The sequence below is a fragment of the Lepidochelys kempii genome, chromosome 23 (genome assembly GCF_965140285.1).
Source record: "Lepidochelys kempii isolate rLepKem1 chromosome 23, rLepKem1.hap1, whole genome shotgun sequence".
Classification (NCBI taxonomy): Eukaryota; Metazoa; Chordata; order Testudines; family Cheloniidae; genus Lepidochelys; species Lepidochelys kempii.
In genome coordinates this window covers 8682098-8695368 of record NC_136402.1, presented here as the reverse complement: position 1 = coordinate 8695368, position 13271 = coordinate 8682098, and the positions used below count along the sequence as shown (strand labels likewise).

General features: G+C 45.1%; 1 long non-coding RNA gene across 1 annotated transcript in view; it reads right to left on the bottom strand.

The window, feature by feature from the left end:
- The window catches only part of LOC140902316 (uncharacterized), a 64224-nt gene extending 52233 nt beyond the window's left edge, over positions 1-11991 (bottom strand). The window contains exon 1 of the long non-coding RNA XR_012156052.1: positions 11904-11991. This is a non-coding gene — a long non-coding RNA (uncharacterized LOC140902316). The remainder of the gene's footprint in view (positions 1-11903) is intronic.
- Positions 11992-13271: the final 1280 nt, after the last annotated feature.

Genomic DNA, 13271 nt, shown 5'->3' with positions numbered 1-13271 from the left:
CAGTCCTCTGCTTGGGACTCACACTTTGTTTTCTTTGATCTTAAAACCTAGTAAATTAGGTCTTGAAATGAAGTTGTCAGAGACCTGGAAAGGGAATTTGAATGGATCTCAAACACAGTGCCATCATTTGGAGTTTAAATCCCAGTTTCCAACTGTTAGCAAAGGAGTTTTCCTACTAAGATGGGGTGGTTTACAGATGGGAAGGTTGGCTGGGTTTTTGTTTTGTTCTGTTTTTGTTTTTTCATTACAATGATTCTAGAACTTTTGTAAATAATACAACTCAACACTAATGAGTGAAGCAGGTTTGAATGGATCAGAGGAGAATCTCTTGTCTTGGTTTTGAGTCAACACATTCAACACATGCTCTGGAATTTCTAGTTCTATGAAACTGGATGTACCATATCTCTTTGTGATGTGGGTTTTTCTTCTTTTTTGAGTGCCATTTGGTCACATAACAGGATATTAATTTGATTCGTCAGACTGTGGCTCTGATTTATTGGGGACTTTGAGAAAATGACTGTTTTAGCAAGTAGCCATTTCTCAGTTTATTTTTGCTTTTTCCCTGCCCCCCCACCCCCCATGATGACATGGAGAAACTTCAAGTGCAGTTCAGTCAACAGGAGAGAATACTCCGAGTTATTGGACATATCACCAACTGTTTTTAAATCTCCAGTCTGAAATGGTGAACAACAGCGTGCCCCAAATTATACAACTAATGGAAGTAACTGAATACAGTCACAGTGCTGTTCAATTGTTTAGGTCAATATTGTCTCAGATGATCTGGGTACAGGATTCTTCAGTAAGTGATTAGGAACTAGGCAAAAGGCTCGTATATGTGTTTCCCAAGGCAATTGTGATGAAGGGTCTTGTGACAGACTTGTTCACACCCTGCACACTATTACAGGATTTTTTGTATAAGGCATGTCTTGTGAGGTACCATTTAAAAATCCATAATTTGCTGATCAATAGTATGGAAAAGTACACATAGCAGCATTGTATGTAACATAATAAACAAGCTGAAATCATGGCTAAAAGTATGTTTGGCAGATAAATCTGAGGAATGGCCAAAAGCAGTTCCTCAGAGACCAAGGGCAAATGACACCTCAGCCAAGTGTAAACAAGGCTGATGGACCATTACCTGCTAAGTGGCCATTCTTTGGCAGGAAAGGGGGCCAGAGCAAAAATACCTGCATTTTAGGCCTTGTCTGCACTACAGAGTTTTGTCAACAAAATTAGGCCGCTTTAATTAAAGCACTTTAATTAAACTGCTGTTGCGTGTTCACACTGTGCTTCTTGTGTTGGCAGAGCGCATCCACACTAGTAGGTCTTGCACTGACACAGAAAGCAGTGCAGCAGGAGACAGGCTGCTTTGGGAAGGGCTTGCAATGCCTTATGGAGCAAGTATAGCGTCACATGATGCAGGTTTCTCAATCCCATTGTTCCATGGGCATCCTACTAGATTACCAGCCGCTTTTCAATGGAAGTGTGTGTTGGGGGGGGGAGAGACAAAGACAGAGTGTGTTTTGAGGGAGAGTGAGTATGTTGGCATCCTGTTTCTTTAAGTTCAGACAACAACTAGTCCTGAGGTAGGACACCCTACCCCTGCCTCTGCACAGCAGAGCAGTCCCACCCACAGCAGCAGCCTACCTGCCGCTGTGTTCCTAGTGTGGGGGAGAGCAGGAGGATTCCACGTTAATGATTTGCTCTTTGCTGCCGGAACAGAGCAGCATGCTCAGCTGTCAGAACTTCCTAGAGCTTTGAAAGGGGAGCGGCACATGCCTGCAGGGCAGCCGAATTCAAAACAGTGAGCAGAGTGGTCACAGCGGGCATTCTGGGATACTGAGGGATGCCAGTTATGTCGACATAATGAATTGCAGTATATATACTGATGCTTTGTCACTTCAACTTTTCAGGAAGAGGCTCTGTCTCTCTCATCTAAGTGGTTTTGTTTTGCCACAAAAAGTAGCATTGTAGCGTGTGCAGCCCCGCTGTTCTGTTGGCAAAAGCAGCCTTTTGCTGACAAAACTGTGTAGTGTAGACAAGGCCTTAGCAAAGAAACAGCATGTTCTTGTCCACACAGACTGCCTGTAGGCTTGCTCCCAGCTGGAAATGCTTCTCAAAGGGGGAACAGGACTATAAAAAGAAGGGGCAGACACCCCTCAAAACACTTCCCTCTCTCTCCCTGTCCATTGCATTCTCTGCCACTGAGAAGACAAAATGACACAGCTGTCGAGCTTTGGGGGAGGGGTCCTGGCCTAAAGAGTTTGGTCAGTGAGACCGCTGAAGCATGTAGGTGAGAAAATTTTGCTTTGAAACTAAAAATTTCTTAAGTATGTGTTAGTGAGCATTTATCTTTATTTTTCTTGTAACCATTTTTGACTTTTATGCCTCATTACCTGTACTTAATAAATCTGTTTCTTTGTACTTAATAAACTTGTTTTCTGTTTAATACAAGCCAGTGCATTTAAACTGAAGTTTCTGAATAACTAAGGCTATGTTTGTGTCACGGAGGTCATGGAAGTCACAGAATCCATAACTTCCAAAGACCTCCATGACATTCTCTGCTTCAGCCCCAGGGGCTGCAGCACTCTGGAGCTGGCAACCAGCGGGGCCCTGACAGGGTTCCAGCCACAGCAGTGACGGGGGGACCCTGCAAGGTTCCAGCGACAGGTGACAGACTCCTGAGGGAGCCCTCCTCAGGGTTCCAGCAAGGGGTGACAGCCTCATGCGGGGTGAGGGGGACACCTCGGGCGAGTGGCTGGGGGTGTCCCATTTTCTCTTTGGGAAATATGGTTACCCTGCAGCTCTCAGCCGCCCTGGGCAGAGGCCATGGACGGAGGGGGATCCCCACAGCTCCCAGCAGCAAAAGTCACAGACAGGTCACGGCGTCTTTGAATTTTGTTTATTGTCCGTGACCTGTCTGTGACTCTTACTAAAAATAATCATGACAAAATCTTAGCCTTACAAATAAACCATTGAAATAAATTGGCATATTATTCTCTTAAAGGTTTATTGGACGTCAAATATGTTGTACTGTCCAGGAGAGGGCTGGGCAGTACAGGACATACATTTATGGGGGAAGATCTGGGACTGGTCATGTGTTGGGGGTCACCCTGCAGTATAACCAAGGCTGAGGCAAGGCAGAGTGTAACCCAAGTGCGGCTGGCAGGCTGCAGTTACACACACACATTCAGGGTGTGTCTTGCATGCTGGAAGGCTGTTTGTGAGTGGCCCAGGTGGGAGCTACTTCAGCAAGGCATTGTAAGGCACCCAAGGTTGCAGAGCAGGGGTGAGAGAGCTATTCATTAGGCTGGATTGTACTCTGGTATGTCACAGCTCTGCAGGACGTTACTCCTGAAGTCATCTCCTAGCTAAGCCTGTGGTTTGGGAAATGCTGTCCCTAACTATGGCGACGTGGAGGAAATAGAAGTGTGTTTTTGTTGAAGTAGGAACTGCAAATGTGTGTGAAATATAATCAGTGTTGAAGTTGAGAGACCTGCCGGACATAATCAAAAAGGCTGACAAAGGAGGTGCTGATGTCATCATGAATAGGTCGGAATATGAACAAGAGGCTGCTCGGCAGCTCTCCAACACGAGTTTCTACAAGCCATTACCCTCTGATCCCACTGAGAGTTACCAAAAGCAACTACAGCATTTGCTCAAGAAACTTCCTGAAAAAGCACAAGATCAAATCCGCACAGACACACCCCTGGAACCCCGACCTGGGATATTCTATCTACTACCCAAGATCCATAAACCTGGAAATCCTGGGCGCCCCATCATCTCAGGCCTTGGCACCCTTACAGCAGGATTGTCTGGCTATGTAGACTCCCTCCTCAGGCCCTACGCTACCAGCACTCCCAGCTACCTTCGAGACACCACTGACTTCCTAAGGAAACTTCAATCCATCGGTGATCTTCCTGATAACACCATCCTGGCCACTATGGATGTAGAAGCCCTCTACACCAACATTCCACACAAAGATGGACTACAAGCCGTCAGGAACACTATCCCCGATAATGTCACGGCTAACCTGGTGGCTGAACTTTGTGACTTTGTGCTTACCCATAACTATTTCACATTTGGGGACAATGTATACCTTCAGATCAGCGGCACTGCTATGGGTACCCGCATGGCCCCACAGTATGCCAACATTTTTATGGCTGATTTAGAACAACGCTTCCTCAGCTCTCGTCCCCTAAAGCCCCTACTCTACTTGCACTATATTGATGACATCTTCATCATCTGGACCCATGGAAAAGAAGCCCTTGAGGAATTCCACCATGATTTCAACAATTTCCATCCCACCACCAACCTCAGCCTGGTCCAGTCCACACAAGAGATCCACTTCCTGGACACTACAGTGCTAATAAACAATGGTCACATAAACACCACCCTATACCGGAAACCTACTGACCACTATTCCTACCTGCATGCCTCCAGCTTTCACCCTGACCACACCACACGATCCATCGTCTACAGCCAAGCTCTGCGATACAACCGCATTTGCTCCAACCCCTCAGACAGAGACAAACACCTACAAGATCTCTGTCAAGCTTTCTTACAACTACAATACCCACCTGCTGAAGTAAAGAAACAGATTGATAGAGCCAGAAGAGTTCCCAGAAGTTACCTACTACAGGACAGGCCTAACAAAGAAAATAACAGAACGCCACTAGCCGTCACCTTCAGCCCCCAACTAAAACCCCTCCAACGCATTATTAAGGATCTACAACCTATCCTGAAGGATGACCCAACACTCTCACAAATCTTGGGAGACTGGCCAGTCCTTGCCTACAGACAGCCCTGCAACCTGAAGCAAATACTCACCAACAACCACATACCACACAACAGAACCACTAACCCAGGAACTTATCCTTGCAACAAAGCCCGTTGCCAACTGTGCCCACATATCTATTCAGGGGACACCATCACAGGGCCTAATAACATCAGCCACACTATCAGAGGCTCGTTCACCTGCACATCCACCAATGTGATATATGCCATCATGTGCCAGCAATGCCCCTCTGCCATGTACATTGGTCAAACTGGACAGTCTCTACGTAAAAGAATAAATGGACACAAATCAGATGTCAAGAATTATAACATTCATAAACCAGTCGGAGAACATTTCAATCTCTCTGGTCACGCAATCACAGACATGAAGGTCACTATCTTACAACAAAAAAACTTCAAATCCAGACTCCAGCGAGAAACTGCTGAATTGGAATTCATTTGCGAATTGGATACTATTAATTTAGGCTTAAATAGAGACTGGGAGTGGCTAAGTCATTATGCAAGGTAGCCTATTTCCTCTTGTTTTTTCCTACCCACCCCCCAGATGTTCTGGTTTAACTTGGATTTAAACTTGGAGAGTGGTCAGTTTGGATGAGCTATTACCAGCAGGAGAGTGAGTTTGTGTGTGTATGGGGGTGGGGGGGATGTGAGAAAACCTGGATTTGTGCTGGGAATGGCCCACCTTAATTATGCACATTGTAGGGAGAATGGTCACTTTGGATGAGCTATTACCAGCAGGATAGTGAGTTTGTGTGTGTGGTTTTTGGGAGGGGGGTGAGGGGGTGAGAGAACCTGGATTTGTGCAGGAAATGGCCCAACTTTATTATCATGCACATTATGTAAAGAGTTGTCACTTTGGATGGGCTATCACCAGCAGGAGAGTGAATTTGTGTGGGGGGGTGGAGGGTGAGAAAACCTGGATTTGTGCTGGAAATGGCCCACCTGATGATCACTTTAGATAAGCTATTACCAGCAGGACAGTGGGGTGGGAGGTGGTATTGTTTCATATTCTCTGTGTTTATATAAAGTCTGCTGCAGTTTCCACGGCATGCATCCGATGAAGTGAGCTGTAGCTCACAAAAGCTCATGCTCAAATAAATTGGTTAGTCTCTAAGGTGCCACAAGTACTCCTTTTATTTTTGTTTAGAAACCCCATCTGAGGTAGCCAACAGAGATTGTGACATAGGCTTATGTCTAGTTCTTAACTGACACCTGTGTTACCAGTTTAAAGAAATAAACTGGCCATGTTTGCAGAAGCTATTGCTGACTAGCACTGCTGAGATTTTGGGTGGTTTGTTAAAAGAATATACTCCAGGGAAGTGTACATTTAGCACGGTGAAGGGTTTGGCAAGAACTCAGATAGAAATAGCAGGCACTCACCTGTTGGTTTTCACCTCAGAGAAGGAAGCTATGGAGAGCTATGGTCCATAGAATCATAGAATATCAGGTTTGGAAGGGACCTCAGGAGGTCATCTAGTCCAACCCCCTGCTCAAAGCAGGACCAATCCCCAACTAAATCATCCCAGCCAGGGCTTTGTCAAGCCTGACCTTAAAAACCTCTAAGGAAGGAGATTCCCCCAACTCCCTAGGTAACCCATTCCAGTGCTTCACCACCCTCCTAGTGAAAAAGTTTTTCCTAATATTCAACCTAAACCTTCCCCACTGCAACTTGAGACCATAGATTCTTGTTCTGTCATCTGGTATCACTGAGAATAGTCTAGATCCATCCTCTTTGGAACCCCCTTTCAGGAAGTTGAAAGCAGCTATCAAATCCCCCCCTCATTCTTCTCTTCTGCAGACTAAACAATCCCAGTTCCCTCAACCTCTCCTCGTAAGTCATGTGTTGCAGTCCCGTAATCATTTTTGTTGCCCTTCGCTGGACTCTTTCCAATTTTTTCACATCCTTCTTGTAGTGTGGGGCCCAAAACTGGACACAGTACTCCAGATGAGGCCTCACCAGTGTCGAATAGAGGGGAACGATCACGTCCCTCCATCTGCTGGCAATGCCCCTACTTATACATCCCAAAATGCCATTGGCCTTCTTGGCAACAAGGGCACGCTGTTGACTCATATCCAGCTTCTCGTTCGCTGTAACCCCAGGTCCTTTTCTGCAGAACTGCTGCCGAGCCATTCAGTCTCTAGTCTGTAAGGATTCTTCCGTCCTAAGTGCAGGACTCTGCCCTTGTCCTTGTTGAACCTCATCAGATTTCTGTTGGCCCAATCCTCCAATTTGTCTAGGTCCCTCTGTATCCTATCCCTACCTTCCACCATATCTACCACTCCTATCAGTTTAGTGTCATCTGCTAACTTGCTGAGGGTGCAATCCACGCCAACCTCCAGATCGTTTATGAAGATATTGAAGAAAATCGGCCCCAGGATCGACCCTTGGGGCACTCTGCTTGATCCGGCTGCCAACTAGAAATGGAGCCATTGATCACTACCCATTGAGCCCGACGATCTAGCCAGCTTTCTACCCACCTTATAGTCTGTTCATCCAGCCCATACTTCTTTAACTTGCTGGCAAGAATACTGTGGGAGACTGTATTAAAAGCTTTGCTAAAGTCCAGATAAAACACGTCCACTGTTTCCCCCTGTTTTTACAGTGTTTTAAAACGGGTTTTAGAATACCACTCCCTGCTTCAGTGGCATTGATTACAGCCCCAAAGGATACCAGGGTTAGATGGGAAACAATTGTTCTTTACCATTTGGCACCAAAGTGTCATGAGGAAAAGAGAGAAACAGCTGGTGCCTGTTAGGATATAGATATTCAGGCCTGTCTGTAAAGGCCTATACTCTAAGAATTTAGGTGTATTCTTATCACTTAGCTAGTGATAGAGGTATAAAAGAAAGAATCAAAATCACTGTCTGCTGGTGTAAGGGCCTTTTCTTACTGTGACAGTCTGAGGCCCTGTTCTTAGGCTAAGGCCTTTGGCTACACAGCAGAGGCAGCCATAAGCTGGGAAGCGACCGGTCACCTCCTCACATTCCAAACTAGTCACATTGAAATAAGGTGCTATTGGGCTGTTAGGAATACACTCCTGTCCTGATAATGCCTATTGCCGCCAGAGAAAGGGAAGTGCCTAGAAGATGAAAAAGGAAACTTCGTTTGATAGCATCCTGTCTGGCAAGAACTCACTTATCAATAGCTGGGATGTGAAATCCTCACTTCTGTGTTTGTTCTATCACTGTAGTCCCCATTTCCCTATTGTTTGTCTGTATAATCTCTGTCTGGTTCTGTGATTGTTTCTGTCTGCTGTATAATTAATTTTACTGGGTGTAAACTAATTAAGGTGGTGGGATATAATTGGTTAAATAATCATGTTACAATATGTTAGAATTGGTTAGTTAAATTTCAGTAAAATGATTGGTTAAGGTATAGCTAAGCAGAAGTCGAGTTTTACTATATAGTCTGCAGTCAACCAGGAAGTGAGTGGGTGGGTGGGGGAATGGGAACAGGGAATGGGGGTGGGGAAATTGGAATCATGTTTTACTAAGGGGGGGGAATGGGAACGGACACAGGTGTAAGGCTCTGTGGTGTCAGAGCTGGGAAGGGGGACACTAAGGAAGGAAACTGGAATCATGCTTGCTGGAAGTTCACCCCGATAAACATCGAATTGTTTGCACCTTTGGACTTCGGGTATTGTTGCTCTCTGTTCATGCGAGAAGGACCAGGGAAGTAAGTGGGTGAAGGAATAAGCCCCCTAACAGTGCCTTCACAGGACATTCCTTGCCTATGGATGCCAGTCTGGCTGCCTGGCTGGACAAAAAGGACATTTGTGGTGTGTGTGTTATGTTGGATCATATTAAAGAAGTTCTGTATTAAAATCACAAATGAGTTTGATTCCCCATAGTTTAAATTCCAGGGTATTACTAATTAAGAGGTCTTTTGGTTTTTGGTCTCTTGTTTTTACTGTTTCTCTCCCCCTCTGTGTGAAACTTGCAAGCTGCTAATTGTGTTAGTACATCCTAAGACAGAGTCTGTTCTCAAAGCAATTCTTTGTAACAACAACTACTCACACAGAGAGAGACTCAAAGCGATACTTTGTAACAACAGAAACAGCACCCAGAGACTCCCCGCCCTTTTGTTATATTTATCTTGCTTTGTTAACAATTGTGATTAAAATAGAGATAGAGGATGTATGTGATGGATGCTTGGTGTGGATAATAAATGAATGATCAGGGAGGTGCCAGCCTAAGAATCCAGTGTCGATCGGCCTAAGAAGGTGTCAAGTGGAAACAACCAGTGGACCCCCGGAGGGCAGACTGGAATCCACCCAACAGCCTCAAGGATGGGAGAACCGAAGAACTAGATAACATCTGGCAGCACAGAGCCGTCAGGAATGTGCTATCTGCTGATTGATTCAGCAACAGCATGATGAAGCAATTCCCATAGCCTGGCATAGGAATAAATTCCTATAAAAATGGACTCTAGAAAGTGAGAACTTCGGGGTCTGATTCTGCAAACCAACTTCCAGCAGCATCGGATGAGCATCTGACAAGCCCCTGCTCCCTCCTCATGTCCAGGCCACCTGGCCAGTGCCTTGGCACGAGCAACTCTAAGGCTGGTAACTATAATAACAACCTTGCAGAACCTGTGTGTGTATGAATGAATAAATATGCGATTGAATGGAATGTTATAGCTATAACTAACTGCTTACTATGAGTCTTTCTGTATTCACAATAAATGTGCCATTTTGCCATATCCCATTTAATAAGATCCTGCTGGTTTGTATTTTATTGGTATAACATGTAAATGATGGTAACCACACTTTCACCCTTTGTCAATGGGACACTCCACATCCCAGGGGAGTGCCCTGTAGCTCCATATTCATGCGTATAAAGCAGGCCATGTGAGGTATCGTGGGGAAAGTTATGATCTGCTGAAACCCACTGTTCCATTTAAATATATTATTAATGCGCATGAAGTTATGAGAATTGTGTTGTATGAGTCACTAAAATAAACTGTGTGTTTGGGAAGCGCCTACATACTAGCTCCCCAAAAGACAGTAACCAGGGAGCTAACCAACGCCTGGGCGGGTGTCAAACAAACCATCATCCAGCAAGGGAGCTACAATGCAATGACTCACTTACACAAGGCCACACCAAGGGAATTGCTCAACCTTGCCTGGTGACTCAGCAATGCCCACCAGACATGCCTGGACTCATGTTGTTCAAGCACATGGGACTAAGGGTATAAAAGAGAACACAAGGGCCCCATGCCTGGCCTTTCTCCTGCCCCCACCTATGCTGCAAGCAACAAGGATGCTCAGAAGACTGAAGACTCCAACAGAGGAGACAGGCCCAGGCTTCAAGGGTGAAACCTGTGGACTATGAACTGCAATATGCAGTGGGGTGAGAAAAACTGCTTAATGTAGATGTTGTCCAGTCTAGTAGGGCTGAGAGTTTAGACTGCGTGCTTATATTTTATTTTATTTTGGTAACTAACTCTGACTTTTTGCCTGTTATTTATAATCACTTAAAATCTCTCTTTTGTAGTCAATACACTTATTTTACTGTTTAACTTTACCAGTGAGGTTGCCTGACGTGTGTGGTAAACCTGCTCAGGTTCACAAAGGCTGGGGTAGATCCACTTTCCACTGATGAAGTGGGGAACCAAGTAATAAACGTGCACTGCTTGTCTTGAGTGCCTGCCACACACTGAGTGCAGCAGCTTGGAAGGGAGGGAACATCGCACCCACTGCACAGAGCAGGAATGGGTGAGTTCTATGTGACTCTAAGGTGGATGAGCTAATGTCTTGCATTGGACAACTGTTGGTGAGCAAGACAAGCTTTCCATAAGCCCTCCCTCTTTTAAAAATGATGGGACCCTGGCCCCCAGCCCCCCCTGTTCTGGCAGCCCTTCGCTGAGTTGCTCCAACATCAGCACAGCAGCAGGAGCCATCCCACAGCTGGGGCAGGTCTAGGACCCAGACATCAAGCAAAAGTGCAGAGGCAGACAAATGCCGTAGACAATGAAGTGGCACAAAGTCCAAAGAAGGAGAAAATGAACTCAGGGACGCTAGAATAAGCAAAGTTTCTCATTAAAACTCATTAAAATTGATTTCCTACTGACAGCCAGGTATGTGATGCTACATTCTAGCAATCACTGCAACAGCAAGTGACAAGTCCCTATTTGGAAATAAATCTCTTACTTCTTCTTCTATGTGTTTATTCTCCTAGCCCTTCCACACACATTCTCCCTTTCTCTGAGGCTCCATTTTCCCAGATGCCATTGAAAATGTGCCTTCAAATAATTGAAAGCAGTGGAAAAGACAAATCCCCCAGCACTGGAGAACAGACAAGCAAAAACCTGAGATATCTAATGCAGCCCCCACCCCCACCCCCCTCTCCTCCCTGGAGTTTTATCCTGCTACAGTCACTGCAGCTCTGATCATCCTCTGTCGCACAGAAGCACCAGCCAATAGAAAAGGTGTGAATGTAAGCAAAACGTGTTGTTTGACCAACAGGATTCCACAAAATGCCATCACACACTGGCTCTAAAATAAGAGGAAGAACAACAATTTGCTTAGCAATAACTGATCAGTGAAGAGTGAGAAGGTGGTGGTGGCATGAGAGAGGAGGAAATCACCAGATCATAGGTCAGGGAGAACAACGGCAGAAGCACTGTGGCGTGTAGCAAGGACGGGAGGAAGATACACACAACCACACACTCGCTACTACTGTTTCTTGTGAGGCTATAAATCAGAATTATGGGCAAAATAAATGCTGAGAGCCTGTGTCGTTTTAAGAATTGTATAATAATGTACAGTACAAAAGGTCCCCAAATCACTCAACTATACTACGTTAACCTCTGTCAGGCAACATGGTTTAGCAGCACTATTAACATGTAAGTCTACTTTTAAACACCCCGGTAGGGTTAAAATATCTGTTAACTTTCCTACAGTACAGCACATTTCTCCACAAGCTTACACCAACCAGTTTACAGTCATTGCCTGTATTGCTTCATATGGAAACATTCAGACGCAGATACACGGTGACATTATATTTGTCCAATCAGCAGCATCCATTGTATTTTATAAAGCAGCCCAGTGCAAATAACGTATTGCTACTCACAATAATAAAAATAAAACCAGCTACCATCTTACCTTAAACATCAGCGAAGTAAACTCCGGCACCTGGACTTGGCACCATAAGCGTCAATGATCTGCTCAGGGTTAACGTCGCTGGTAAGGTCACTCTCTGTATGCAGTAAACACAAAGCTGACAGTCTCTCTTGACCCATTGTGGATCATCCCCAGCGCATGGCAGGAAACAACATCTCACATCCAGCTGTGCCAGCAGGTCAGGGCCAATTTCAACCGTTTTGTAAAATGTGGATAAAATGTTGTTGAAGCAGTTGCCTGCAGGCTCTCCAGCGTGATCTCTGGCAAACCCATCCTGAACCAACTGCAGTTCTGCGCGAGCGAGTGTGGAGTGTGGATTGAAAGGGCCCTTGCATATTGACAGAGCAGCCCAGCAATGCCACATCTGGATCACATGTTAGCCCTGCATCTGTGCTTTCAGCTATTTCCATGGATTGGGACAAAAACCTGCGATTACGTTCACCTAACAGTGTGTCCAACACAGGAAAATACAGCTGTCGGCCCCATTTTTCTTTAGCGCTCTTGTCATAAATATAAAGGGAAGGGTAATTACCTTTAAAATCCATCCTGACCAGAGGAAAAATCCTTTCACCTGTAAAGGGTTAAGAAGCTAAAGGTAACCTCGCTGGCACCTGACCAAAATGACCAATGAGGAGACAAGATTCAAAAGCTGGGAGGAGGGAGAAAAACAAAGGGTCTGTGCCTGTCTGTATGCTGCTTTTGCCGGGGACAGAACAGGAATGGAGTCTTAGAACTTAGTAAGTAATCTAGCTAGGTATGTGTTAGATTATGATTTCTTTAAATGGCTGAGAAAATAGCTGTGCTGAATAGAATAAATATTCCTGTCTGTATGTCTTTTTTGTAACTTAAGGTTTTGCCTAGAGGGATTCTCTATGTTTTGACTCTAATTACCCTGTAAGGTATTTACCATCCTGATTTTACAGAGGTGCTTCTTTTTTACTTCTATTAAAAGTCTTCTTGTAAGGAAACTGAATGCTTTTTCATTGTTCTAAGATCCAAGGGCTTGGGTCTGTGGTCACCTATGCAAATTGGTGAGGATTTTTACCAAACTTCCGCAGGAAGTGTGGTGCAAGGGTTGGGATGATTTTGGGGGGAAAGATGTTTCCAAACGACGTTTTCTCAGGAACCCAGATAAAGTTTGGTGGTGGCAGTGGAAGTCCAGTGGCAAAGGGTAAAATAGTTTGTACCTTGGGGAAGTTTTAACCTAAGCTGGTAAAAGTAAGCTTAGGAGGTTTTCATGCACGTCCCCACATCTGTACCCTAGAGTTCAGAGTGGGGAAGGAACCTTGACAGCTCTCCTTTTCGTTTGGCTGGTAGTCTCATTGTCTGAGTGTGCTTGTAACAACTGAA